Here is a 26,888-nt window from a genome sequence, read left to right on the forward strand (position 1 = left end):
GTATGACGGCCGGTCCCGATGGCAGGCACCCAAAAGTAACATTCCGTCTGTAATTTTCATCTGAATACTGCTCTTACGGCCTTAATTACAACGTCACTGAAAAGGCCCTCACATAGCCATAGAAACATGACAATGAGCTTGAAGAGCGAATTAGTGCCCTCCACTCGGCGCTCTCGAATGAAAAACTCAGCTGCTCTCCAAATTAAAATCATACAGACAAATCACTCCATATGCAGCGCCAAGGAAGATAACAAAGCACAATACTTATTTGACAAAGGACAGCGCGACCGAAAACAGTGAGAAACACACGACTGCTCACACGAGTACAATTGCGGAACTATGCACAGACCGCTTTCACACGGCAGCCTTGGCCACAGCTCAGCTGCTTTCCAAATTAAAATCATACAAACAAATCGCTGCACACGCAGTGCAAAGACAACAAAGCACAATAGTTGCTTCACAACGGACAGCGCAACCGAAAACAGTGACAAACACATGACTGCCCAAACGAGCACAATTGCGGAACTATACACAGACCGCTTTCCCACGGCAGCCTTCGCCACACGCTTGGTCATGTGACCAATGTGACGACGGTATCGTATCGCCACCTTGCGTAAGGTTGGTTTCAGGGGCGTAGCCAGGGCGTGCGTCTAATTGTCGTACAAAAATCCCTCGCGTGACCTGATCCTAGGTGCCTAGGGACAGGATCGTTTAGGGATTTTTGAGAAGGCATGATGGTGGCGCCGAGCGACGCCGTGGCGGGTTCGTTCTCGGCCTGATCGTTCTCCGGCTCGCGCGGACCGCGCGTTGTTCAACGTTGCTTATGTGATCGTGCTTGCGTTGCTTGTGTGTTGGTGGTAGGTTCCGTGTTAGTTGGCGGAAAGGCGCGAGTAGTGGTGGTGCGGCAGTGCGACTTGCGCCTCGGTGAGCTCTGGCAGTACAGAATCTGCGTTGTGTGACCCGTGCTTTCTTGACAATGGAAATGTCGAAGTGGCCTAGCGCCTCGGCAGCGAAGTTCTGTGAACCGCGATGTGGCGTCGCCGTGTCCGACTTTGCTTAACGGACATCGAGGGATGTGCTGCTCGCTACAAGTCATGTAAATGCGACTGCGTCGACCGCCCACTGTTCAGCGCTGAATGTGTGTTAGGTGTGCTGTGCTTGAAACGATCGAGTGGTGCAGCCGTGCAGCGGGAGGTGGTGGAGGAGCAGAGTGGCTTAGGGTCTCCATTTGCACGTTCACAGATTAGCGGCTGTCGCGGGATTGTGGTGTGCTCCTTGCCTAGTATGAAGTTTACGATGCTAACACACAGTACGTTAACGTTTTTCCGTGCTATGTCATTTGCATGACGACCGAGTTGAAAACAAGGCATATTTCTGTGTTGTTTGCGTTTTTGTGTTGTAAATTACTTCCTATTGTGGAAGTTTTCGCACTCTTATTACGCAAGGAGTACGAACGTAGACATATAAACATATTTCTGTGTGTCTGAAATTTTGGATTACCCATAATACCCTTTACGACTGATAAGTGGGCTACACAGCCTGTGTGAATCAGCTACCTTTTGTTGCGACGCTCTTCCATGTGGTAGACTGATGCAAGGTGCGCGTTTATTTCTGTACTGTTGTAAAAACCATTTGTTTATTCACCCAATACAAACGTACTGCTTCTTCGCCGCAGTACATTTCAGTTACGCGGTGATGGATACTAAAAGTGGGAGGGGCCGCTATCACTCAGAATAGTATGTCCACTCAGGCGACCTGAGAGGAGGTGGTTGCGCGAGTGTATAATTAAAGAACTCTTTTTATGTCCAGTGACAGTGGCCCCTTTCCACTTTTAGTATGCTTCACCGCAGTACATTGCTTAGGCTTCACCGCAGAACATAGGTGTATTGCGAAAAAGGTAATCTTAAAAACCTCAATTGTGCAACCTTTCTTTCGTAGCTTGCTACACCGCAATACAGGGGTGGAAATAAGCATGGTGCAGTAAAGCATAATAAGACTGGAAAGGGCATATAGGTTTACTCATTATTTTCAATTGTGATATAATTTGCAAGTGCATCTGTGCTCTTGGTAAGCTTCATTGAGAATTCTTTGTACATTACAAATTCATATTGCAGGGAAGCTTACTAAGGCACATTCGCCATTTTGTAACGCATTATTCACCTTCAATGCAGGAGCACAATACGGATTCATGCCTATGCTTCGGGCTAGACTACACGTGCTCTTTGAGAATTGATTCGTTGTTCATAAGTGCACTGGTACTTTACTCTAAACTGGAGGACTGGAGTTGACATGGAAGCACAATTTTTATTAAGGGGACAAGATGTTGCCAAGATGGTTGCAGCACAGCGTTTTTTTCTTCCAGGCACATTTTCTGCTAGAAGCTTCCATTGCAGGGTTTCGAGCCTCTTTGAGCCAGCACATAGTGTATATAAAAATCGGACACCGATTGGGAACATCACCTTTGCATGCTCTCTGCAGTAAGCTGTGCACAGAACAAGTTCATGCCTATCTATAGAAAAAAAAGTAACATAACCAGACAAAATAAAAGGGGGTGGCCTACAGTAATACTAAGTGTTAAATGGTGCCTTATCCTTTCATTTGAGTTTTCTGTTTTGTGCTTTTTATTATGGATCCTCCACAGTAACCACACGAGTGCCGAACTTGAACTCGTTGGTTTCAGATCTCATGGTTGTTACTAACAGAACAGTGTGCTAAACGAACAAGGGCTTGGAGGCATCCACTCACCTTGCTTGTCTCATGGTGTTGCTTCATGATCGCCGTGAGCCTCCAGACCAACTAGGAAGGAAGGTTTGTTGCAATCACTTCTGAACTGTATTGCCACCAAACCAACACTGCTCTCAATGACAACTTTTGGACAGTAGAATGCTTGCGCCCAGCAAAATCTAAGAAGGAAGCATTCAGGATGTGCGAAGTGGGCCTTTTGAAGCTGGCATCATTGCTGAAGGGGCTTTGCCTGTCTGCCCTCTTTAAGAATACACAAAGATGATTTCCTCTTTTAGAGGGATTGTTTCAGATGTCGTTACATGACAACAAGGCTGGGTGTACAGTAGCAGAGAAGCTTGTCTTTGCTCACTGTCAATAATATGTTCCTTTTCCAGTGCCTCTGTGGAAGTGCCTACTTTTTGGACACAAAGTGCTCTCCATGCATGCATGCATTTTTAGCTTGTGAAGACCTTTTTAGCTTGTGAAGATGTGGTTACTGTGGACAGGCTACCCCTTGCCTCAAGCTGGTCCTTGTTGATGTCACCCAAGAAGTCATTGGGGAGTATGGCGATGCAGACTTACAAAACACTGTTGATATCAGTGAAACCAGATTAATAGATCTGTCGTTTTTTTGTCCACTCCATCTTCATCAGTTACAATGAGCAGTTCTTTGTCCAAACAGAAGGCATATCTAGTTGGTCATGCATAGCCTGCGCACTAATACTTGTTGGCGTGTTACAAGAAACCTGCCTGAGAACCTTAGCACAGTGTCTATGTGATAAAACCTTCTGATGTGTTGATGACTTCCTTTTCTTTATCACACTTTGCCTGATGAAGCCAGCAACTTGGTCAATTAGACGTTCAACAGGCTTCGCAATAGTTTTCCCAGCGTCTCCTTTGCCAGGATGCGGCTCATAGATATCTGTTTTCTTGACCTTGCGCTGCACTTCAACCATGGCTACACCTGCTGAACCTATAGTATGCGATCAGAAAAGTGCTATACATCACGTTGCTCCAAACTCACGATATGTGCTACAAGGCCTTGAGGAACACCCTCATTAATTTCCGCCCTCATCATACTGTATGAAGCTTCGCATGACAAGTGCGACAATTAACATGTGCTAGTTTTTCGCTGCTATTCCTGTCCAGCTTGCTGAAAGCTATCCCGAGTGTTTCAAATGCAAGACTGCTGCCGGACAACAAGTGCATAAAGCAAGGGTCGCTATAAGCATATATGTCACACAAAATGAAGAAGGCCACTGAGTATACAGGCGGTTTACTTCATATCCAACAAGCTTGGTTCTCCCTTTGCAAGTGAGTAAACTCAACTTGCCCCGAAGACTCGGCCTGTGACAAACTATGTGCCAGATGCTGTGTCCCCTGCAAAGCTGAATATGCATACAAGATCCTGACACCCGCAGTGGCTTCTACACTGGGCAAACAGGCTACTATAAGAACGACTGCCTCTACTAATATGCTAATAACATGAAAATGGGCAGAAATTTGGCTATTCATTGGGCCCTACTGCAGGTGCAAGCCACTCTTCCACCAGATGTGTGTTCACAGGAACTGGAGCTATACAAATACATATAAAAGATAAAAAGATGTTTGAAAGTAGTAGAGTTGAACTATATTCTGCACAAACAGTGCTATTTGCAGCGCTGGTACCTTATAGCTACAATTCATGGCTGCCCCACCATGAAAAGGCACTATTCTTGAATTAACTTCTATATATATTTATGGTGGCCATATATTGCAAGTACGTATCATCCACATTGTGTGCAATATGGTTAAATGATGTCAACTATGATAGCCATTCCTAATCTGAGATGCAACAAAAACTAATATAGGCAACAGATTGTAATTCAAAAAGACAACAAGTGGACAGGATAAGTGACAGACTTCCTTTTATTGAACAAAAGTCACATGTGTTACATGTCACCAGCAGTGTGTAGCAAACTTGCAAGCTTGGGTGACAGAGGCAAAACTTAGCAAAATGCTACACTCATACTCAAATGTAAAACGGCCTATGACACAAAAAAAAACGACATTATATTGTACTGAATGAAAGGGCAAGACTCCATCCAAGAACACTATGGCCCCACATACTTGACATGGTGTAAAAGATGTTATGATGCCCTCCGCATAAAAAAATGAAACACTGAAAACATGCCCTAAAGCCAATGTGCAGAGTCTCAAAGCAAGAGAAAACAACCCAAAAAAGGTTTTGCTGTCTTTCAATGATAAAAATTGTCAAACTGTCTTGTCACTTCTTAATGAATCTGCACAGCGGAAAAAGGAAGGAAAGAAAGCCCAATAGCAGGACCACAGAAAATGTCACCAAATAAATAAACCTTGCTTACCAAGGATACCTCTGGTTTAGTTGTCCGACTCTGCACAGTAATTGTGTATGAGCTTTTCTTGTTTAGAATGGTTTAGCAGTTAGTGAAAAAAATGGCCAGGAGAGCACCAGGTGTATGCATAATCGATGCACAAAAAGCCACTGTTTTCTTACTTTTTTTCTCTACTACTATTCACGAATATTTGAGTGCTTTAATAGCACTGCTAACATCCTACTGCAAAACACAAAATCGGGCAAGTTGTGGCATAAAGAAAATTGGAGTTTCACTCATACTGCGAAAGTGATGCAATAGATGGTGAAACATGCGCAGGAAGCTTGTTTCATTCGGTGTTTGTTGAAGTGAACACTTGCCAGTGCAAGTCAGTAATCGCCTTTAAAGAAGTAAAATAAGTATGAGTCGTATTTATTTGTGTGAGTTGTGCCTCCCAGTGTTGAAGTGGGAAGACTAGTTTTCTTCCACCTCTTTCACATCCAGCTTGGTCACTGGTCTCCACCAAAACAACCCTTTAGCTTCTTACTGCTGAATTCATTTGGTTTTCTCAAATCTATATTTGAGCTACCCATTGCTAGGCCTCGCGCTGTGCCCCATCAACCAGCCCCATCCAGTAAATCTGAGAAGCCAAGCACTAGAAGATTAATGAAGCAGATGCACCCAATCACTCTCATTACATGTAATGTGAAAATTTAACAGGACTGCCTTCACAAGTGGGGAAAGTGATGAGTAAGAACTTGAAAACGTGGACGGCAGCTCTATATACAGTACGCAGACATTGAACAGGTGTTAGCCAATCATGGCACCTGTTGGCTAGATCGCACTCTCCAGGATCAGTATTCGCCACGACTGTACCTTCAGCAGAGTGGCTGAAATGTAGAATTGTGGACTACCAATCTTTTGATCATGTTTGAATCCACGCATCACAAATAACTTTATCTGCACTAAATTTGGGAATTAGAGTGACAACACCAGTAGACATCAGAACCAGGGGAGTTGACCCATAGCAGCTATTGGTGTAAAAAGAAGACTGGCATAAGAAGAATTGAGATGGGCACAATACATGCCTTTGTTCTGGTAGTGGTTCACTACTTTGGTGCTACAGTTCATGATCTCGAATGAGTTCAAGGAGCAAGAATTTAGCCCAGAAAAAAATATTACGCTTAGCAGCTGTATCTAGTTGTATCATTTTGCCTATGCCGCTTTATATAACCCTGTCCACACTGCTAGGAAGGGAAGCATAGCAGAGGGCGGCAGAAAGTTAGGTGGGCGGACGAGATTAAGATATTTGCAGGGACAACATGGCCACAATTAGTACATGACCGGGGTAGTTGGAGAAGTATGGGAGAGGCCTCTGCCCTGCAGTGGGCATAACCAGGCTGATGATGATGATGTCCACACTTACCTAAAGCACGAGTGGCATCCTGAAAAAAATTGAGCTTTAGATATAACTTTGGAGAAAATTCATCTGTTTCGGCCTAACAGTATATATACATACTGCATATACTTGCATTCGGTATACCTTATCAAAAACTGTTAAGTCGCCTTCTTACCTCAGCGAATCACTCCTGCAACCAAGTGTGCGGGTCCGGGTTTTACCAGCATTTCCACCTTTGCAGTTGGTAAAAGTCTTTGGCTGTTTACTGTAGCTTCATATTCAAACATTTGGTTGCATAAGAGGCTTTGGCAACACTAATGACTAGGCAGGCTTCACGAAAGGCCACCAGTACCTCCTCGTTGCAGACTGCTCAACATCCTTCTTGGTTGGACTGTGACTAAGAAACAATATATCTTTCCTCCGAAGCAGCTGGCATTGGCGATGGTTTGATGCAGAAAGAGGCTATCGTGGCACATGCCAACCTTAGGCCAGAAACCAATCTGGCACAGGTGGAAATCGTCTTGTCTGGTTGCTGGTTCAGATGCTGGTTCAGCCTCGCGAGGCACATTCCTTCAGTCAATTTGCACACTGTCAATGTGAGTGAGACTGATCAAAGGTTGTCTATGGTGTCAGTTTTCTTGCCTGGTTTCGGTAGTGGCATCATGACTAAGTGTTTCCACTCGGTGGGGAATTCCAATATTCCAGATTTCATTGATTACAAGCAATGGTGCTTGCTTCCTCGTTTCGGCAAGATTCCTCAACATCTGCAATATGACTCCATCTTTGCCACGTGCACTTTAAGTGTTGACATGCTCGAGAGCAACAACAGGTTCTGCCATCGTATATAGAGGCTTTCCATTCCTTTCTTGGCAAGTGGTCATTAAGGTGCGTACAACTCGGTTGACGGTCAGTCACTGTGAGGTGATCGGGGAAAGCAACTGCAGCTTGTTCCTCAAATTTCTCAGATGTGCACTGAAGATCGAGCAGCGTGTTTTCAATATTATTACAGTATTTGGTTCATCCTGTTATAGCCGAGAATGTGCTACAGCTTACTGAGACCTATACGTTTAAATGACGCGCAGTGGTCCATCCACTGGTCCCTGGCAAGTTTCTTAGCGTGACATTTTGCCTGCTCAGTCTTGTGCAGAACGTTGATCAGGGTATGTTGCGTGCAGCCACAATTTAATTATGCAGCTCGGCCTGCTCAGCCCAAAGTTGCAGCAGATGCTTGTCAGGGCTGGATGTTGCCTCAGTAAGCTCTAGTTCACATGTCGCTCTTTGCAGTGTCTAAAGGATGCGTGTAGCTAGCGATTCTTCAACACCTTCATATTCTGCAGACTCAAGTGCATCACGGAAATGGTCCCAGCCTGAAACTCTGATTTTGTGAATGTGGCACATTTTCACCCCTACATCAAGTATTATATCACATAATGGTCGCTGCCTCTTGGGGCAGAGTCGCACTGACACTCTGGATGAAGGTCCCAGTTGCCCATGCTAGGTAAGTGTACTTTGCATCCCCAATATAGGTTATGTGCGTTGAGCTCACCTCGACTGAGTATTACGTGCTTGTGAAAGCGAATTGGAACCTGTCAAAGCCAAGTGAAGCCGCCTTGGCTGCGGTGCCTGGTTTTGGGACAGAGGTAGACCGGCTTCCTTTCAAAACGGCTTCCTTTCACTACCTTAGCCTGCAGCACACCACCGCAACTTTCTGATGAGACATATGTTTATTCAAGCTGTTCCTTCCTTGCCCTAATTCAATAATAGCTAATTTTAGCATCTGCAAATCAAGCTGACTTCAGAAGACTGTTGATTTTTAGCCACTTCTAGTAGCTTATTGCTTGGTTAATTTTCTAGTTGGGCATGACATGCTTCGTGCTTAAAAATGAGCTGTTTAAAGAATTATTGGAGTAATATTAGGGCAGGCAACTCTGAATGAGTCATCACTGCTTTTGTCGCAAAGTGTGGCAATGAGCTAGGCAGATGCTGTCACGAAACCGTAGGTTGTACGAGTACAGACGAAACGAAATTGGAGTTGTGAAATTCAAAGCCATATTTTTACAGCCTCTCTTCGTGCTGCTGACATTAGAGAGCTTTAGATTAGTGGACGCAAGCAGCATGCGTAAACAAGCACCATGTTTAGGTATTTCTGGCACCCATGTGGTTTGCATAACCAAGCAGCACACGAGTCGCTTGCGTCCTCTGATGCAGTACTATTATTTTCATTGTAAAGCAACCAATATCGCAGTAAGTCTGATCAACCTGCATCAATATGCTAGAAATTTTTAAGCATTTAAGGTGTGTTGGTTGAATGTTTAAAGCACTTAATTACACTCTTGGCCACTAGACTTGTACTTTCCAGTATTACTTGCTAACCAACTCTTGAGGTGCTTACGTTGTTTTTCTGTGCTGTAAGATTAGTTTGACAGTCCTAATAGAATTGTTAAAGTGAAGGTGTGGGCTGTTGTATTGGCCATGTCATGCTAAAGCTGTTAGGTCTGACACTGTCAAAGCATTTGGCAACATTAATAAGCTTCACCTCACTATATATATGTACTGCGGTAGGACCATTCAGCATGTGAAAATAAAAATTCCGGCAAATAAAGAGTTCGAGAGCACCTGAGATTATAGTAAAGCGGGCGGGGCAGTATCTACAGGGTAACAAATGTGTTTCGGTGAAGTTATTGCAGACGTATATACACATTAATTCTTCCCAACTTTGCACCAAACCCTGCGCCCCTTACTAAAACTAAGAGCGCGAAAAACGGGCACAGATGCAGCTGAACATCACAGGGCACAATATTAAGCTCCACCTCACTGTGCTTATCGCGCCCTTAGCATCAATAATATTAAACATCTACTCTGCATTTCGTGCAAATCTGGCAGATCATGTTATGTCACTAAAGCTCCGTTATGTTGACAGCACTACGCGATGATTGCCGTAAAGCGCACGATAAAAGTAAATCACATGAAGTCACGGATAGCGCAGTGGCGCTGAACACGATTGAAAACATGCGCTGCCCCATTTCCAAGGATGCGTGAACAGTTGTGAGCAAACACCACCTTAAGACGCCGTGGGGTCGCCGAACGACGCCACGGCGTCGCTCGGCGCCACCATCATGCCTTCTCAAAAATCCCTAAACGATCCTGTCCCTAGGCACCTAGGATCAGGTCACGTGAGGGATTTTTGTACGACAATTAGACGCACGCGTAGCCGGGGGGGGGGGCTTATGGGGCTTCAGCCTCCCCCCGCCCCCGAAATTTTTTCGTGCTGTCCATGCACCGCCTACCAAAGCAACCCCCGGCGACGGAAAGCATTCTGGATTTTGTCTAGCATGGGTCTTTTTCACGCTCGAAAAAACATTTCACCGCGAACATTGGGAACTCGGGCGTGATTTTGCGACAACGTCCATGCACCAGGAGTTACATAACGCAAGCAGCCCCTTCCGAGCACGAAGTTTCAAGGGCGTTTTGGTGGCGAACGGGCTCGCCGCGGCATCTCGCGGAGGCCGCGGAATCTACGGAGCGCATGGATGTCAATTCCGAATATTTATGGGTTTAAAGTTCTCATATACTTTTGATTTGAAACGTGCATTGGCATTTCCAAAGGTGTGCTTTCGATTTTTAATTGCGGAACTTTGTTCGTTTAATGCTGTTATAAACATTTGACAGCTAAGGTGTATTGACTTTTTTTAAAGTCGTACATTGGAACATACAACAAGGCAAGCCAAATCAGCACACTATCAGACAAGTTTACAAAGCACGCAGCAGCAAGGCCCGATGAGACGAAGCGTTGAGGTGGTTCATTTTGCCGCCACCTCACACAAAAAAATATCAAAATCTTGTTTCACCTACTCCAAAGCATCAATGTCAAGACACTAAAGCCAGCAAACGTAGCTGCGTTCTTATTTCTTTTTCTACTTTGACTTTTATTCACGAGGACCACATTGAGCCTCTTTTTTCGTTCTCGCTACCCTACCCGCGCGCTGCCAGAGCCAGCCAGAGCGCATGCGTTTTTCTCATGTTGCCCCGACCACTGCGCGGCGCAGTTCGGTGCGCGTTCCGTTTTCTCTGGCCGAGTGGATTTTCGCCTAGCAGAGTTTTGTACGCTTTCTGGCTAGCAGACGAGAAAAGGGAACAATGGCTACTCGCCGCCATCACTGGGGGCACTCAACGGATTGCACCGCGTTCGCTTGAGAGCAACATCTCCGGAAAGTCTTGTCTAGCCGGTGTAGGACACCAAGCAGTATGCGCCTGGTTCTCGGTGGATCGAACATCTCACGTTTTCTTTGATATTACTTCGGTAGCCACATTAGGGGCCCAAAGTAGGCATTCGATTGTGGAGATACTTTGCGTTTTTTCATTTCGGTGCCCCGCCTCACAGAAGGAAAAAAAAAGACATTGTTGTGGCGCAGCGAATTGTCGCATGGTGAAAGTTCGATTTTGTTACTTCTTTTGCGGAAAGGAAAGCAATGCGCCACGGTAACTTGCCGGATACTCTGATTATATCATTAAAATATACGGACGCTACGGGTGCATTCCTGCCGTCGTTCACGTTCCGTATAATGTCCGAAGACGATAGCATCGGGACCGGGCGCCGCAGGCTGTATGTGCGAGTGAAAGCGTAGGGGGGTGGTGGCATGGGTAGGCCGAGATGGTGGCTCAGTCTTGTGTGCGCAAAGGAGAAAAGCGGGGAGGAAGCGCGCCACCTTCCGTCGCGCGTGATACATCGGGGGGAGTGGATGGAATGGGGGCGGGATCTAGTATTCCGTGAATCTGTGATTGCGCAACATGCTTATTTAATGCATTATATACAGCGACGTTTTCTTTAATACGTAGATTCATTGGAGACTTATACGTATATTTAAATATCATGTTGCGAGGTGTTGTGTATACGTGCAGCGAACTTTATTTCCAGTGAAATTTTTTTACCCTTTGTCAATCTGTATCTTCGCATTTCTAATGTACGAGGGCGAGTCAAATGAAAGTGCGTGTAGCCACCCCACGCAGTAATGGTTCGGTTGATTATCTGCGAGGCATGCGCGTAGCACACAGGCATCTCTCACTTACAAAAGTGACAAGTAGGTATGAGGATAAATGTTCTTTAATGCTCTCATACACTGGGTTGAACATAGTTGCGTGACGTAATAAATGCTCCAGAAGTTGAGCAGCGTGGTGTCGTGAGTTTTCTGACAGCTGAAGGTGTTTCCCTCCAAAAAATTAGTCGCCGTATGGCTGCCGTGTACGTTGAACATTGCATTTCAGTGGCCACTGTGAAGCGTTGGAGCAAACTGTTGAAAGAAGGACGTGAAAGTTGCAAAGACGATTCAAGACTGGGGCAAAGCCACGATGCAATCACCCCCAACAAAATTGCAAAGGTTCATGAACTGATGAGACAAGAACGGAGGATAAGCATCGATGAACCGGCCGAGCGTGTGAACATTAGTCAAGGCTCCGTTCACGCCATAATTCATGAACATCTCGGTTATCGGCTCTTGTGCGCGCAATGGATGCCCAAGATTGTGAACCATCGCCAGAAGACGGAGAGGTTCGGCGCTGCTTTGACACATCTGATCTGGTATCACAATGAGGGTGACGAGCTGTTGTCTGTAATTGGGATCGGGGACGAACCATGGTGCCACTAGCCTGAAACACGACGGCAAAGCTTACAGTGGAAACATTCGCATTCACCACCCCCAAGAAAGCAAAGGCCATCGTTTCCGCCGGAAAGGTGTTGTTGAATTTTTTTTCGATCGTCAGGGGCTATTACTGATAGAATTTGCTAAACCTTGAGAGACTATCAATTCTTTCCGATATTGTGAAACGCGAGACCGGCTACGTGTCGCAATCAAGAACAAACGACGGGGAAAAATTGACGAATGGGGTCATCTTGTTCTACGACAATGCCCGTCCCCACGTCGCTGATGTGGTTAATATAAAACTGGCGAAGTTAAAGTGGGAAACGCTGAAATATCCGCCATACAGCTCAGATCTGTCGCCTTGTTACTTCCGCATTTTGGGGCAACTGAAAAAAACACCATAAGGCAACCAGATTCGTCGGACGATGATGTGAAATAGTCAGTTGCAGACTTTTTGGAGCAGCAACCCAAGGAGTTTTATGAGACGGGAATCACGCGACTTGGTAGTCAACGGGACAAATATCTCATTGCTCATGGAGACTACTTTTAAATAAAGTACTCCGTTTGTCATATATTCGCATTGGATCACTTTCATTTGACTCGCCCTCGTGTATATTGCAGAACTGCTTTTTATGCGTGCTTTCTGTTGCGACTCTAATTTCGGTGCAATTACTCACGATACAGGACCGGTGACAGCTGCTCCTGCGCAATACATTGGAGAAAATGACAGTGTCATTGAGATTTTTCACTGGCCGTTGCATGTGTGCAAGAATGTGAACAAGGTTCTTGAACGACAAAGTTTCATTAACATATTTGTCCTCAACTTGTTCATTTCATGACCCTTACATTTTTCATATCAGCGGTATGCAATGTTTTGCTGGTGTCGAACTGATATAGTTCTAAAGTTGGTGTGATATTTTCTTTACTTAGTGAATAAACAAAAACATAGAAGCATTGATATCATTTACTTTGGGCACAATTTTCGGAACATAAGAGTACATTCTTCTATATAAAAAAAACTAAATATTTTACTTGTTCTGACAGTGCGTAGCGTTCAAGAATTCGTTTGCAGAATCTGTGGCATTGCCAATGCAGTTATTCATGTATTTGATCCCTCGACAAATTGTTTAGGAGCAAGCTTTAGCTCGGGCCCAACTTCGACGTGATCTATTCAGATACATGTAAAACGCAGAAATGCTTTTCTGAGATAACCCCTGGATCGCTTCTAATGAAATTTGCTGCCTTTGAGAGAGACAGTGGAATTCTACCGCCTGTTGGTAGCGGAATTTCGATTTAGGGCCTGAATTTTGTTTAAAATATTTTGAAAAATTCGAAAGTTAAAAAAAATAGAAGCACGATGTTTACAAACAAATAGGTTTGCATAAAGAAGAGATATCGCCGTTACGTAAACGGCGTCTACTTTAACAGTCAAAGCGGAAAAAATTTGGTATGTCAGTTTATATCTTAAGTGAATTGGTTATGTTGTGTACAAGGGTTCTGCAAAAGCCGTATTTCCATAATACCTAATTTTCTTGAGATTCATTTGTAACATATCAATTTTGTCCGCTGTAGATGCGCTAGTAGGTGCACTTCACAGATTTGAGATATCATTTTTTATTGTTGAGTTAGAGTTTTAAACTTGATAGTATCGCTTTCTGGAAATGTGAAATATTTGCCAATTTTTAATAAGAATTGACAACTTAAATAAAAAATTCAAAACAAACAGTCACGAGAATTTAAGTTTTTCTTTTAAATGCAACAAATCTCATCATATTTGGTGCAGTGGTTGCCGAGAAAAACTCATTCTCGTTCTACATGTATTTAGATAGGAGCACCTGAGCTCAAGCTTCCTCTTGAGGAGGAGGCCGAACTGCAACTTGATGCCATCGGTAAAATAAATCTCATTGTGTAAGAAACTAAAAAAATAGTAACACCTAAAAAGTAAACAAATCAATTAGGTCGGGCACTGCGCTCAGCGTGTAGCAGCTCTTCGAATTTTTCTGCGTATCTTCCAATGTCTATGTGCAATGGCAAGTTGTTCCATTCTACGATAGTGCGTGGTATAAATATATTTGCAAAACGATGAGAGTGACATATCGATCGTTTCGCATTTGCACTAGTGGTCATGACAAAAAAATTAGTGCGGGGCACTGAAAGAAATCGTCAGAAAGAATTGAATGATAACAAAGTTTATGAAAAAGCCAAAGCTATTGAACAAGAGGATTCGCTGTCAGAATCAGCACTAACGCCCGCATGGTCTACTGAGTGGCAGCGCTCCTCCGAAGTCGATGTGGAGCCATTGTCCGCGTCACAAAGAGCGGCTTCAATGTTACTGCACTCGCGCACCATTCCTTCGCGGCGTGTTGCGGTGTCAACTTCGTTTGCAATCGTTCGTCTCTTCTGACGTGAGGTCAGCACCACAAACGGCTTCTTTTTCCTAGCCGAACTCAGGCTCATACAGGGCGAATACAGCGGCAATTGACACGACTGCCGCGTGTTAAATGGAGAATTCTCCCGCCAAGAACGGTGCCGTCTAAAACCCAGCACGTTAACTGAACAGATACGGCCAGACATATGAAAACGTTTTCGAAACGTATTCACCCCTCTTTTTTAAGCTATCTTACTTGCGACGTCTTTAATGCGTCGAGTTTGGTCAAAAGCCTGTTTGAAACGTTGAATCCATTAATACGACGTTTTGAAGACTGTGTGCACCTGGGTTATATTGCGAGTGCGGCGGTAACAGGATCGTCAATTTCTTAAACGCGCGAAGGATAGAATTAAACCATATCTGATTGATCGCAGACGGCCTTGCTGTAGCTTAAAGGAGGAATATAACATTCCTAACTTGCTAGCATCTGGTCCGAAGCGTTCCCGGTAAGGGGCCCGTTCCGCCATTTCTTTCTTCTCATCAGCTCTGGTATAAGCGGTGTCCAAACCTGTAGAAATGTTTGGACACCTAGCCGTTGTCAATGTCGCTTGTTTTAATTGCGCGCGGCTCAGAACCATTTTGTTCTGGCGGCCCATCTCGCCACTCTGGGTATTTGCCCGGGAGCAAAAGTTTCGGTATATAAGCAAACGATGGCCAGAAAACGACCGCGAAAGAAAGCGCCAGAGGCAGGCATAAGCGACATTACGCGGGCGGGTGTATCTCCGCGAATACGCGACTCGGTGCGTCCCGGTAAGCGCTGAAACGTTTTCTGTTTCTTCCTTTTTTTTCACACACGTTTTAAGTGCTGTTCAAGTTCGCCGAAAATATATCGTATACCTATCCGCGTTCATGGCTGCATGCGTACGTGAGATTCCGGAACCCCGATCGATGTTAGCACGATTGAGAACTGACACTATATTGTCACGGCTCACTTGAGACAAAGGCGGAGAGCAGTATTTAATCTAGACAATTAGAACAAGCGTTCAGGTTAGGCTTATTCTTCTCTAGCACCCTCGCTTGCACAGACGAGGTCGTCGTCTTCATCGTTGGGCACAGATGGCGTCGCGGCATCTGCCCCCCTCCAGAAGGAGCATCGTCCCGATGTTCGGCGGGCAGCATCCAGTGTCCAGCAAACCAGAGAGTGTCCATGTCATTCAGAAAAATAAGGTTTCATGCGCACCACGTGCACAGTCTCAGGCAGATCCTGACGGCGCCTCGAGAAGGATGGGCTGTCAGGAACTACTTCATAGTTGACGTCGCTAAGGCGTCCTAGAACCTTGTACGGTCCGAAGTATCGACGAAGAAGTTTCTCCGCGAGGCCTCGGCGGCGTACTGGAGCTCAAACCCAGACCCTTTGGCCGGGCTGGTAGACGACGTATCGATGGTGTTGATTGTAACGTCGGGAGACTGCGCTGACCAGCTCAAACCCGCAAGAGCAGCGACGGCTGATCCGGCGGGCACGCGGAGTGGCGCAAGCCAATGGGGCCCTGAACTAAGGCCTCCACCCTGCGAGGAAGTCGCCCAAACTCATGATAAATAAATGTTTTCTCTCTCTTTCTCACTCGGGAATCACGGTCTTGCTGGCTAGCTATGCGAACGCGCGCGAGCTGTCTTGCTTCTTCGGCACGCTCTGTAAAATCTGCGGCGTCAGTCTCGGAATCGCTGGGATCATGAGGAAGCATAGCATCCAGCATTGTAGTCACTTCTCGACCATGTAGGAGACTGAATGGCGTCATTCTTGTTGTTTCTTCCCGAGCCGTATTATAAGCAAACGTTACGTAGGGTAATATTTGGTCCCAGTTCTTGTGTTCCACATCGACATACATGCACAGCATTTCTGCGAGAGTCTTGTTGAGGCGCTCCGTAAGTCCATTGCTTTGCGGGTGATAGGCCGTCGTCCTTCTGTGTGCCGTGCCACTGAGGGTGAGTACAGTTCGCAAAAGTTCAGCCGTGAACGCGGTTCCCCTGTCGGTTACGATGACCGCTGGAGCACCGTGCCTCAGGACGACGTTTTCGATGAAGAACTGTGCTGCCTCGGCTGCTGTACTTCTAGGAAGTGCCTTGGTTTCAGCACATCGCGTTAGGTAATCTGTCGCAACTATGATCCACTTATTTCCGGCAGCAGATATTGGGAATGGGCCTAAAAGGTCCATGCCAATTTGTGCAAACGGCGTTTCCGGCACTGGAACGGGATGTAATAGTCCGGCAGGTTTCATAGGCGGCACTTTTCGTCGCTGACAGTCAAGGCACGTTCGAACGTAGTGCTTCACCTGTGCTGCGAACCGTGGCCACTCTGCGTAGGCAGAATGATGACAGGTGCCTTGAGAACAATCTAGGCTTGTTTGTGGTGCGGCACTTCTAAGAAATCAATTAGTGACGCGAGCTCCTGGTCCTCTTGCTGTTGTTGAGAGATGGTGGCCGCATCAACAACTCCTAAAAAGCCTGCGGATTCGTCATCATCTCCGCCTGACGTCTCGATCGGCGATCTGGAAATGCAGTCAGCGTCTAAGTGCTGCCTTCCCGATTTATAGACCACTGTCATGTCGTACTTTTGAAGCCGTAGGCTCCAGCCTGCCAAACGTGCAAATGGATCTTTCATGTTGGTCAACCAACAGAGAGAATGGTGGTCACTTATAACTTGAAATGGGCGGCCGTATATGTACGGGCGGTACTTGGTAACTGCCCATACTACAGCCAAGCATTCCTTCTCTGTGGTGGAGTAGTTCGACTCGGCACGTGACAATGTTCTACTCGCGTAAGCGATGACTCGCTCAGCGCCGTCTTGCCGCTGAACAAGGACCGCGCCAAGACCTACGTTGCTGGCATCGGTGTGGATCATTGTCGGCGCATCCACGTCAAAGTGGGCAAGAACAGGCGGAGTTTGTAGACGGTGCCGCAACTCGTTAAATGCCGCCTCCTGCTCCTCGCCCCACAGAAACGTGACATCTTCTCTGGCTAAGCAGGTGAGCGGTGAGGCGACGCGTGCAAAACCCGCAATAAATCGCCTGTAATACGCACATAGGCCCAGGAAGCGTCTGACTGCCTTTTTGTCTGTAGGGCTTGAAAACTTTGCGACGGCTGCGATTTTCTCACCATCAGGTTTGACACCTGTGTGACTTACTACGTGGCCCAAAAACTGTAGTTCTTCATAGCGAAAGTGGCACTTTTCAGGTTTTAAGGAAAGCCCAGCGGATCGTATGGCTTGTAGAACTGACCGTAGCCGTCCGAGGTGTTCATCAAATGTGGCAGAATAAACAATGACATCGTCTAGGTAGACTTAGCAAGTCTTCCTCTTAAGGTCTGAGAGAACAGTATCCATTAGTCTTTGGAACGTGGCTGGGGCGGAACACAAACCAAAAGGGAGAACTTTGAATTCATAGAGCCCATCAGGCGTTATAAAGGCAGCCTTTTCGCGATGCCGCTCATCGACCTCTATTTGCCAGTATCCACTTTTTAAGTCCATCGATGAGAAATACCGTGCATGCCGTAGCCTGTCGAGGGAATTGTCGATGTATGGTAAGGTATACACATCTTTTTTTTTGTAACCCGATTGAGCTTGCGATAATCGATACAATACCGCAGGCTACCATCCTTCTTCTTAACGAGTACCACGGGCGATGCCCAAGGGCTTTTTGACGGCTGGATGACATCATCTAGCATTTCCTTGACTTGCTGCTGTATAGCTTCACGCTCTTTCTCAGCCACGCAATACGGATGCTGTCGGATGGGTATTGCTGTTTCCTCTGTAATGATGCGGTGCTTCGTCAGTGGTGTTTGACGCACTTGGGACGTTGTAGAGAAGCAGTCCTTAAAATGGTCAATCAGTTCTCTGAGCCTTTGTTTCTGTTGCGGCGCTAAACCTGGGTCAACGTCGACGACGGGTGCATGCATGTAGCATCGTATCGGTGGTCGATTCCTCTTTTACAGCAAAGCATTGTTGAACGTGGTCAATTTCATCAAAGTATGCCACAGCGGTGCCTTTACTGATCTGCCGGCGTTCGTTGGTCAAGTTTGTCAGAAGTACCTCTGTGCGACCACCGATTAGGCTGACGATACCGCGAGCGATGGCAACACCTTGATGGAACAGAAGTGCAGTTAGTTGTTTGGCTACACCGTCCTTGTTAAACTGTTCTCCGCAACTGACAGAGACAAGACTGCATGATAGTGGTGGTATGCAGACGTCGTCGTCGGCGACACGTAACGTTCGTCGTGTCGCCTTCGTCGTGGCTCTTCGTCGTGGCTCTTCGTCGTGGCTCATCTCTGTACTAGTTGACAAGGTTATCTCGCAGTCGCGTATTGTTGCAAATGAGTCGCAAGCCCCAAGGGTAGCGTTGGCCTGGCGGCCTGGGGCACAGCTGGAAGCATCCGAAGGTCCTGGCAAAGGATGAGTCGACTGCTAACAGAACAACTTGTTTATTCTAGCATTGCAAAAGAGCGGCCGGTCAGGTGGACCGAAGTGGAGAAACGGTAGACCACGTTACTCGACGGAAGAAATCGAAGCCTCTCTCTTGGCGTCCGGGGCAGCTGCTTTTATACTCTCGGAGTCGAGGTCAAGAAGGAACGGCTCGGAAGAGGCGCACGTGGCGGCGGCGCACGTACACGTTGTGACAAGTATCCGCCGGGCCGGCCAGACCTCCTCGCTTCACAGTTCGGGAGCTCCTCTCCCCGGCTGCCGCGCTTTGACAAGCGTGGGCACCAACATGCACGCACTCACTCACACACACGCACACACACACACACGCACACGCACGCACACACACACACACACACACACACACACACACACACACACACACACACACACACACACACACACACACACACACACACACACACACACACACACACACACACACACACACACACACACACACACACACACACACACACACACACACACACACGAAGACACGTGGCATTGAAACATGCCTGGACGCGCTTAGCAGGAGCTGTTGAGACAGCGCTGAACTGGCCAAAATGTCCGCCGCTGTGAACGAAGCCCCGGCGTCCGTTGCATCCGCGCCGGCTATACCGCACGTTGGAGGCGAAACGTAACAGACCGCCCCGCCGGGAAAAGGAGATCCCGATGGTCAGGGGACTGCATCCGCTGTCCGGAGGGATGTCGCTCGATGATGCTCATAACCGAAGTCGGTCGTCCCTCGGCGTTTCTTGAGCGCAGCGTACCGAGAAGGCCTCGTTCTCACGTTCAGGTTCACACAGGACACTGCAAAGTGACTTCGGGAGAGTTGCCTTTCCTTTTCTCCTTCCCAGCAAGCGTTAGAACCACGCCGAAACTCAACTGCTCAGTCAGCAAGCACGACACAACCCTCACTAAGCCATGCCAGGCTCTTTCCCCTTTTGTACTACTGCCTAGTTCCTTACAGTAGTCTAGCAGCACTCAGAACGCGTCCACAAATTGGAAAATTGCACTAGAAAGCACGTAATGACCTTGAAACACTAAACAAAACCAATATGTTAAAAATCTGGCCTCAGGAAGAAAAACATCAGTAACAAACAACTTTGAGGCTGATTCTTACGTTAGGGGCCTCGACTTAAGCCATCGGCCTTACCGTTGAGACTCCCCTTTATGTGACGCACCTCAAAGGAATATTGTTGCAAAGCGAGGCTCCAGCGCAGGAGGCGGCCATTTTTGGAAGAGATGGTCTGCAGCCATTGGAGAGGGCAGTGATCCGTCTCAATGATAAACCTCGAGCCGGCTAGGTAGCATGACAATTTCTGAACGGCCCACACGAGACACGCACACTCTTTCTCGGTGGCGCTGTACGCCTGCTCACGACTGGTCAGCTTACGACTAGCATATAGGACGGGGTGTTCCACTTCTCCATTTTCCGCTCACTAGCATCGCACTGAACAACGAACCCCTTTGTGTAGTCTGGCGATCGTAGCACAGGCTGGCTTGTTAGGGCGCTCTTTAGGGCGCTAAGAGCTCTTTCCCTTGTCTCGTCCCAGACGACTGTTTGGGGCTCTGTTTTTCTTAGAGCATCGGTCAGGGGAGCCGCGATATCAGAGTACCTGGGGATGTAATTCTGATAGTAGCCGGCGACACCTAAGGACGACCGAATATCGGTCTTCGTGCGCGGTTGCGGGAAGTCTCTCACAGCGGCCACCTTTATTTGAGAGGGGCGGCGATGACCCCGTCCAATCACGTGACCGAGGTAGACAACCTCGGCCTGTGATAACTGGCACTTGGGAGCCTTGACTGTCAAGCCCGCTTCGCGCAGGCGGGTTAGCACTGCCCGCAAGTGTGCCATATGCTCAGACCAGGATGCGGAGAATATCGCTACGTCGTCTAAATACGGTAAAGCGAATTCTTCCTGTCCCCGCAACACTTTGTCCATGAGGCTTGAAAAGCAGTATGGCGCGTTCTTCAAACCAAAACTCAAAACTTTAGGACGGAATGTTCCCATTGGTGAAATGAACGCCGCATACCTACTAGCCTCTTCTGTAAGTTGAACCTGCCAATAACCTCTGACAAGATCTAGGGCGGAAATAAACTGAGCGCTACTAACTTTCTCAAGGCGCTCCTCGATGTTAGGGATCGGATAAATTCGATCCTTAGTGATGGAATTAAGCCTGCGGTAGTCGACGCAAGGACGAGGTTCCTTGCCCGGTACCTCAACTAAAATCAAAGGGGAGGTATAATCACTCTCACCCGCCTCAATAACACCGAGCTGTAGCATTTCTTTACCTCAGCCTCCATAATATCGCGCTGGCGGGGTGGCACTCGGTACGCCTTGGATCGTACTGGCTCTGGGGAGGTAAGTTCTATTTCATGAGTAAGGACAGAAGTCCTACCAGGCCTCTCAGAGAACTGACCTTGAAACTCCTGTAAGAGCTGGCGTAGTTCGGTTTTCTGCTCAGGCGACAGCGGTGCTTTACTGATTAAGTCACTAATGACTTGATCGGTGTCTTCCCTGTTCGTCACTGAGCCTAGTCCCGGAAGCTCGACCGGAAGCTCTTCGGGAACGTTTACCATCATACACACCACTGCTTCCCGTTGTCTATAGGGTTTGAGCAGATTACAGTGGTAAACTTGCTGTGATTTCCGTTTTCCTGGCAGACTCACCGCGTAGTTAACGTCCGACAGTTTTTGAACAACCCGTGCTGGGCCCTCCCACTGCACGTCGAGTTTGTTTTTTAGCGATGTGCGCAATATCATTACCTCATCGCCCACCTCAAACCGACGCGCCCTGGCTGTCCGATCATAATAAACCTTGGCCCTCTGCTGGGCTTTTGCCATTGCTTCACCTGACAACTCCTGTGCCCTTCTTAAGCGTTCGAGGAGCCTAAGCACGTACTCCACCTCGACTGGGTCGTCGCCCCTGCCTTCCCACGAGTCTCGAAGCATGCGAAGCGGAGACCGCAGCGAGCGACCGTACACCAGCTCAGCTGGCGAAAACCCCGTAGCCGCATGCGGCGTGGTCCTTAATGCAAACATCACCCCAGGCAGACACAGCTCCCAGTCAGTTTCTTGTTCAAAACACAACGCTCTTAACACGCGCTTCATGACGGAGAGCTTCTCAACGGAATTCGACTGTGGGTGGTACACTGAGCTGTGTAACAGCTTTACCCCACACCTTTCGAGAAAGGCTGTCGTCAAAACGCTAGTGAACACTGTGCTCTGATCTGACTGGATTTCCGCAGGAAAACCAACTGGCGCAAATATGGACAGTAGTGCATTGACTATCTCAACTGAGCTAAGTTCTTTAAGCGGCACAGCTTCAGGGAACTTTGTCGCTGGGCAGATCACAGTCAAAATGTGTCTGTACCCCGTGGTTGTTACCGGCAGAGGTCCCACTGTATCAATAACGAGCCGTCTAAAAGGCTCCGTAATGATGGGTACCAACTTCAACGGCGCCCTCGATTTGTCCCCTCGTTTGCCCACCCGCTGACAGGTGTCACATGTCCTCACAAAGTGTTCTGCGTCACGAAAACACCCTGGCCGATAGTACTCTTGCAAGAGACGGTCGTTAGTCTTCTTAACTCCTAGGTAGTCTAGACCACGAACCTCCATGCGACAAGCGCAACAGATCCTGACGGTAGCACTGAGGCACGATCAGCTGATCGAACTCCACTCCCCTGCGGTCTAGATACTTCCGGTACAGGACCCCACTTCTTTCCACAAAACGAGCATTTTTCTTGGCGATACCTTCCCTGACATTGCAGCGCATGTTTTCTAGGCTGCCATCCTTTTTTTGCTCGGCTATCGAAGCCGACCGGCTGACTTTTAGCAACCTATTAAGTCCATCTGACGTAGGCGCGATGAGCAAATCTGCAGATAGCTCTTCTAACTTTCCCGTGTCGGGCATTTCCTCTCCAGTATCTGGTGCCTTCAACTCTGCAGGCTCAATTTTATTCAGTTCGGACGTGCTCTGAATATCAGCTTGCTGCGCCTCCGACCCTTTCTCATTGTTCGACAACGTCGGCCCCGCAACTACCACCGTTGCAGCGAGCTCCCGAACTCTCGATTTGGTTAAGGCCTGAACGCTAGCCTCACCAAACAAAAGCCCCTTCTCGCGCAGGAGGTGATCGGACCTGTTCGAAAATAGGTACGGGTATTGGCGGGGGGGGGGGGGGTGGCATAGATGACACTGCGGCCTCCGTCTCAAGTGCTCCGAAAGGTCCTTCAATAAGCACTTTTGCTACGGGCAGACACACGCTATGAGCTTCCACGGCTTGCTTGATCCATGTGCACTCGCCCGAGAACATATCGGGTTCTACGTAAGAGGGGTGAACTACATCCATTGTAGCTGCGGAATCACGAAGCACTCGGCACTCTTTCCCGTTCACGAGGAGGTCTCGCATGTAAGGCTCGAGAAGCTTCATGTTCTCGTCAGTGCTGCATAATGACAAAAACACGACTTTTGTTTTTGTTTCTGTACACTGCGCCAAAAAGTGACCCGGCCTCTGGCACGTATAACACACGCGCGCTTGCCTCGTCTCGAACCGCTTTCCCAGGTAGCACACAAAGTCTTGAAAACGTCGTATTAAGGGATTCAACGTCTGAAACGGATTTTTGACCAAAATCGACGCATCAAAGACGTTCCAAACAAGATAGCTTAAAAACGAGGGGTGAATACGTTTTGATAACGTTGGAAGCCAGACAGCTTAAAAACGAGGGGTGAATACGTTTTGGAAACGACTCAAAACGCCACCGCCACGCCACGGCGCGTCAGCCTCTTTAGCGGCTTCTACAATATTCAACAACCCATCAATGCGATCCAACCTTGCGCAAGGTGGCGATACCGTCGTCAAATCATGTGATCAAGGTGGCCACGTGATTCGTGATGCCGGGCAGCCGGGCGAGCCGGGCATAGTCGCGTCGTCATGGCGTCGTCGCGGCACTGCACTCGCATTGCGCTGTGGTGTGTTTGCGGCTGTTCTGAACGTGCTGCCGCTGCCCTTTGCTATGTAAGTGTTGCAGTGTTTTGCTGTCAAGAAAACGATATTCTGTGATCAGTTTGGGTTGTGCGATATGTTTGTGTGGTTTTAATTTGGAAATCAGTAGTGTTTTCAATTGTTATGTGACCAAGGCGGCCACGTTATTCGTGAAGCCGGGTATAGTTGCGTTATCGCACTCGCATGGCACTATGGTCTGTTTGCGACTGTTCTGAATGTGCTGCCGCTGCTCTTTGTCATGTAAGTGTTGCAGGGTTTTGCCGTCAAGAAAACGACGTTCTGTGATTAGTTTGGGTTGTGCGATCTGTTTGTGTAGTTTAATTTGGAAGTCAGTAGTGTTTTCAATTGGAGGGCGCGGAGTGGAGGGCACTAATCAGCTCTTCAAGTTCATTGTCATGTTATGTGAGGCGCCTTTTCACTGACGCTGTAATTAAGGCGTTGAGGGCAGTATAAGGACGAAAGTTAGAGGGACCAAATCGTGCCTGTGTGTCCCTAGCATCGGGGTCGGCCGCTATGCGTGATTCTAACAAGAAAGCATTTTGCAGAATGCGAAGAAAGGCGGCAAAATTTCTGTCTGTGCGCACCTTGCCGATCTCCGCAATAGAGCCATCATCGTGGTATTTTAGTCTCCCGTTTAGCAAGAGTGTTGCAGACAAGGGAACTGGTTCAAACAGGCTTTTTTTTAATGATTCAGTACTAGTGCGGTATCCCAAAAGGTGAGGTCAAGTGCTCGCCCTATTTTCTTCCCTCGCGCTACAGCGCACTGACAGAATTTTGCGTGCACCATACCGTGCTTTTATCGTTTGCGCTTCAGGTTCTCGATTGTGTTTTCGCCCCCTTTACCCACGTGATGGGTATTTCATGGTATTACCGGGTACCACATGTGTCCATATATTGTGTCCAATATATAAAACGGCCAAATTCGATTTTATTTTACGCCTCAAATGGTAGTAATGTATTGAGTCCCTTGTAGCTTTGTGCTTGTTATCAATTTTACTATTTGGCGAATGGATATAGCATGTACGCTGCATAACTCGCTTGTGGATACTGCATACGTGAGTCGAGTATGCCTTTGGTATAAAATAACTTGTATGCTTTAGGTAGTACGATTGTTTGCAGTTTGGGACATGTGTTGGAATGTACGCTGTGCGCCCTTCGCGCTTTACGGCGGCCTGCCGTGTTCGTGCGGGTGCCATGTGTGCGCATGGAGTTCGCGAAGCGCTCTCGCAGTTTATATATATATATATATATATATATATATATATATATATATATATATATATATATATATATATATATATATATATATATGTGTGTGTGTGTGTGTGTGTGTGTGTGTGTGTGCGTGTGTTCTGTTCGCGCGCTTCGCACAACAGGGCATGTCGCAGTTCTTTGTCCTTGTGCAACACATTTTCCTAGCGTACGTCTGTGCATTATTTGATACCGGTTTCACACGGGGCTCTTTTAGCCGCTATCCAGTCCGTTACAAATCGAATTTCTCGGTCGTGATTGGCTCCTCTGCGCAAGCTACGAGAGTGAGCCAGTCGCATCGATAATTTCGATCCGGATCGGGCTTGATCGCGATCGAGAGTGGTCGTGGGACACCGGTTTTACACATGGCTCCCACATAGGGAACACTTTAAGTTCAATGCTACTGAGTGAAGAGCAAGTGCATATATATGCCAGTGGTGGTATTTGGCAAGTCTTTCTGGTGAAGCCAATACTTGTGCATTCAAAACATTTCAATTACCAGCGTAGTGCACCAATGTGTCTACTTCGACAAAATGGAGCACCAGTGCAGATATCTGAGCATACCTGTCCAGGGCAGCAAGTGTGTCTACATTGAAACCACTACCAGCATGTGCGGCAGTTCTATTTCCAGCAGCGGGACTGCACAATAATCAGTAGGGTGCTCTCAAGCTGTTTATCTATGAAGCTCTGCCTGGACTGTGTGCCAAATATTTTTGGACGTGAAAGTGGGGGTGAATTGGTAAACATCAGTGGAAGTGTGCCGGGACTCTGTGGCAAATGTTTTTGGATGTGAAAGTGTGAGTGAACTGGCAAAGAATTTGCTCTGGGCTACATGTGTTAAACGTTTTTCTCATTCAGAGTGCTTTTGTTGCTTTAGGAGACTGGAGATGTGCGCAAAGTGTGACATGTCAGTGTGCTAATTAATGTATTTGCTGGTTTGCAAATTATTCGTTGCAACTTTATTTTTGCCAGAGAGCTACAACTTTGCCTCTTGTAAAGGGCTTTTTAGATAAAACACTTACTATTTATTATGACCATTGCTTCCTTTGTTACACAAATGCAGCTTCCAGTGCATTCTAGTTTATTTCCATGTTTATGTAAGTTTCTAATATGAGGCTTACATATTCATTTCTCACGTTCTGGAGTGGCAAGATGCAGCATTACTGTCTCATCGTTCGCTGTACTACAGTAGTGTTCACTTGTTACACTGAATCCCCCGTTTAAGTATTCTGTACTAATTTCACTTTATTGCTTTTTTTGTTGTATGGTTATTTTTTCTCGCCATTACCTTCTTTGATATATCCTAAAGGCAATATTTCCAATTTTGCATTGCTCCCATTTTTTTTATTTCTGTCACAGGATTGTTTTATGATGGTATGCGGTGGCATTTCTTTTCGTGCTCTTTTCAAGCTTCTACATGATTGGTAACATTGCTTGGAGGCAGTTACCATCCAATTCATACTCTTGCATTTTTCAGTCTACTTCTTCCATTCGCTCCGATGTCACTTCTGCATAACTCTGGTCCATCTAATAGCAGCGCACTTTACTATGATAAATTAGACACTTTAGTACACTCCAGGTTTTTCTGTTCATTTTTGTATGTGTACTTGGAATTTTGTTTATGTGCTAGTGAATGTTCACTTTCGAGTTCATTACGAATCCTTTCTGCGACTTTTGTCATTGTTGATGTACTTTTA

Source organism: Dermacentor variabilis, chromosome 9, assembly GCF_050947875.1.
Source record: "Dermacentor variabilis isolate Ectoservices chromosome 9, ASM5094787v1, whole genome shotgun sequence".
In the NCBI taxonomy this organism is placed as follows: Eukaryota; Metazoa; Arthropoda; class Arachnida; order Ixodida; family Ixodidae; genus Dermacentor; species Dermacentor variabilis.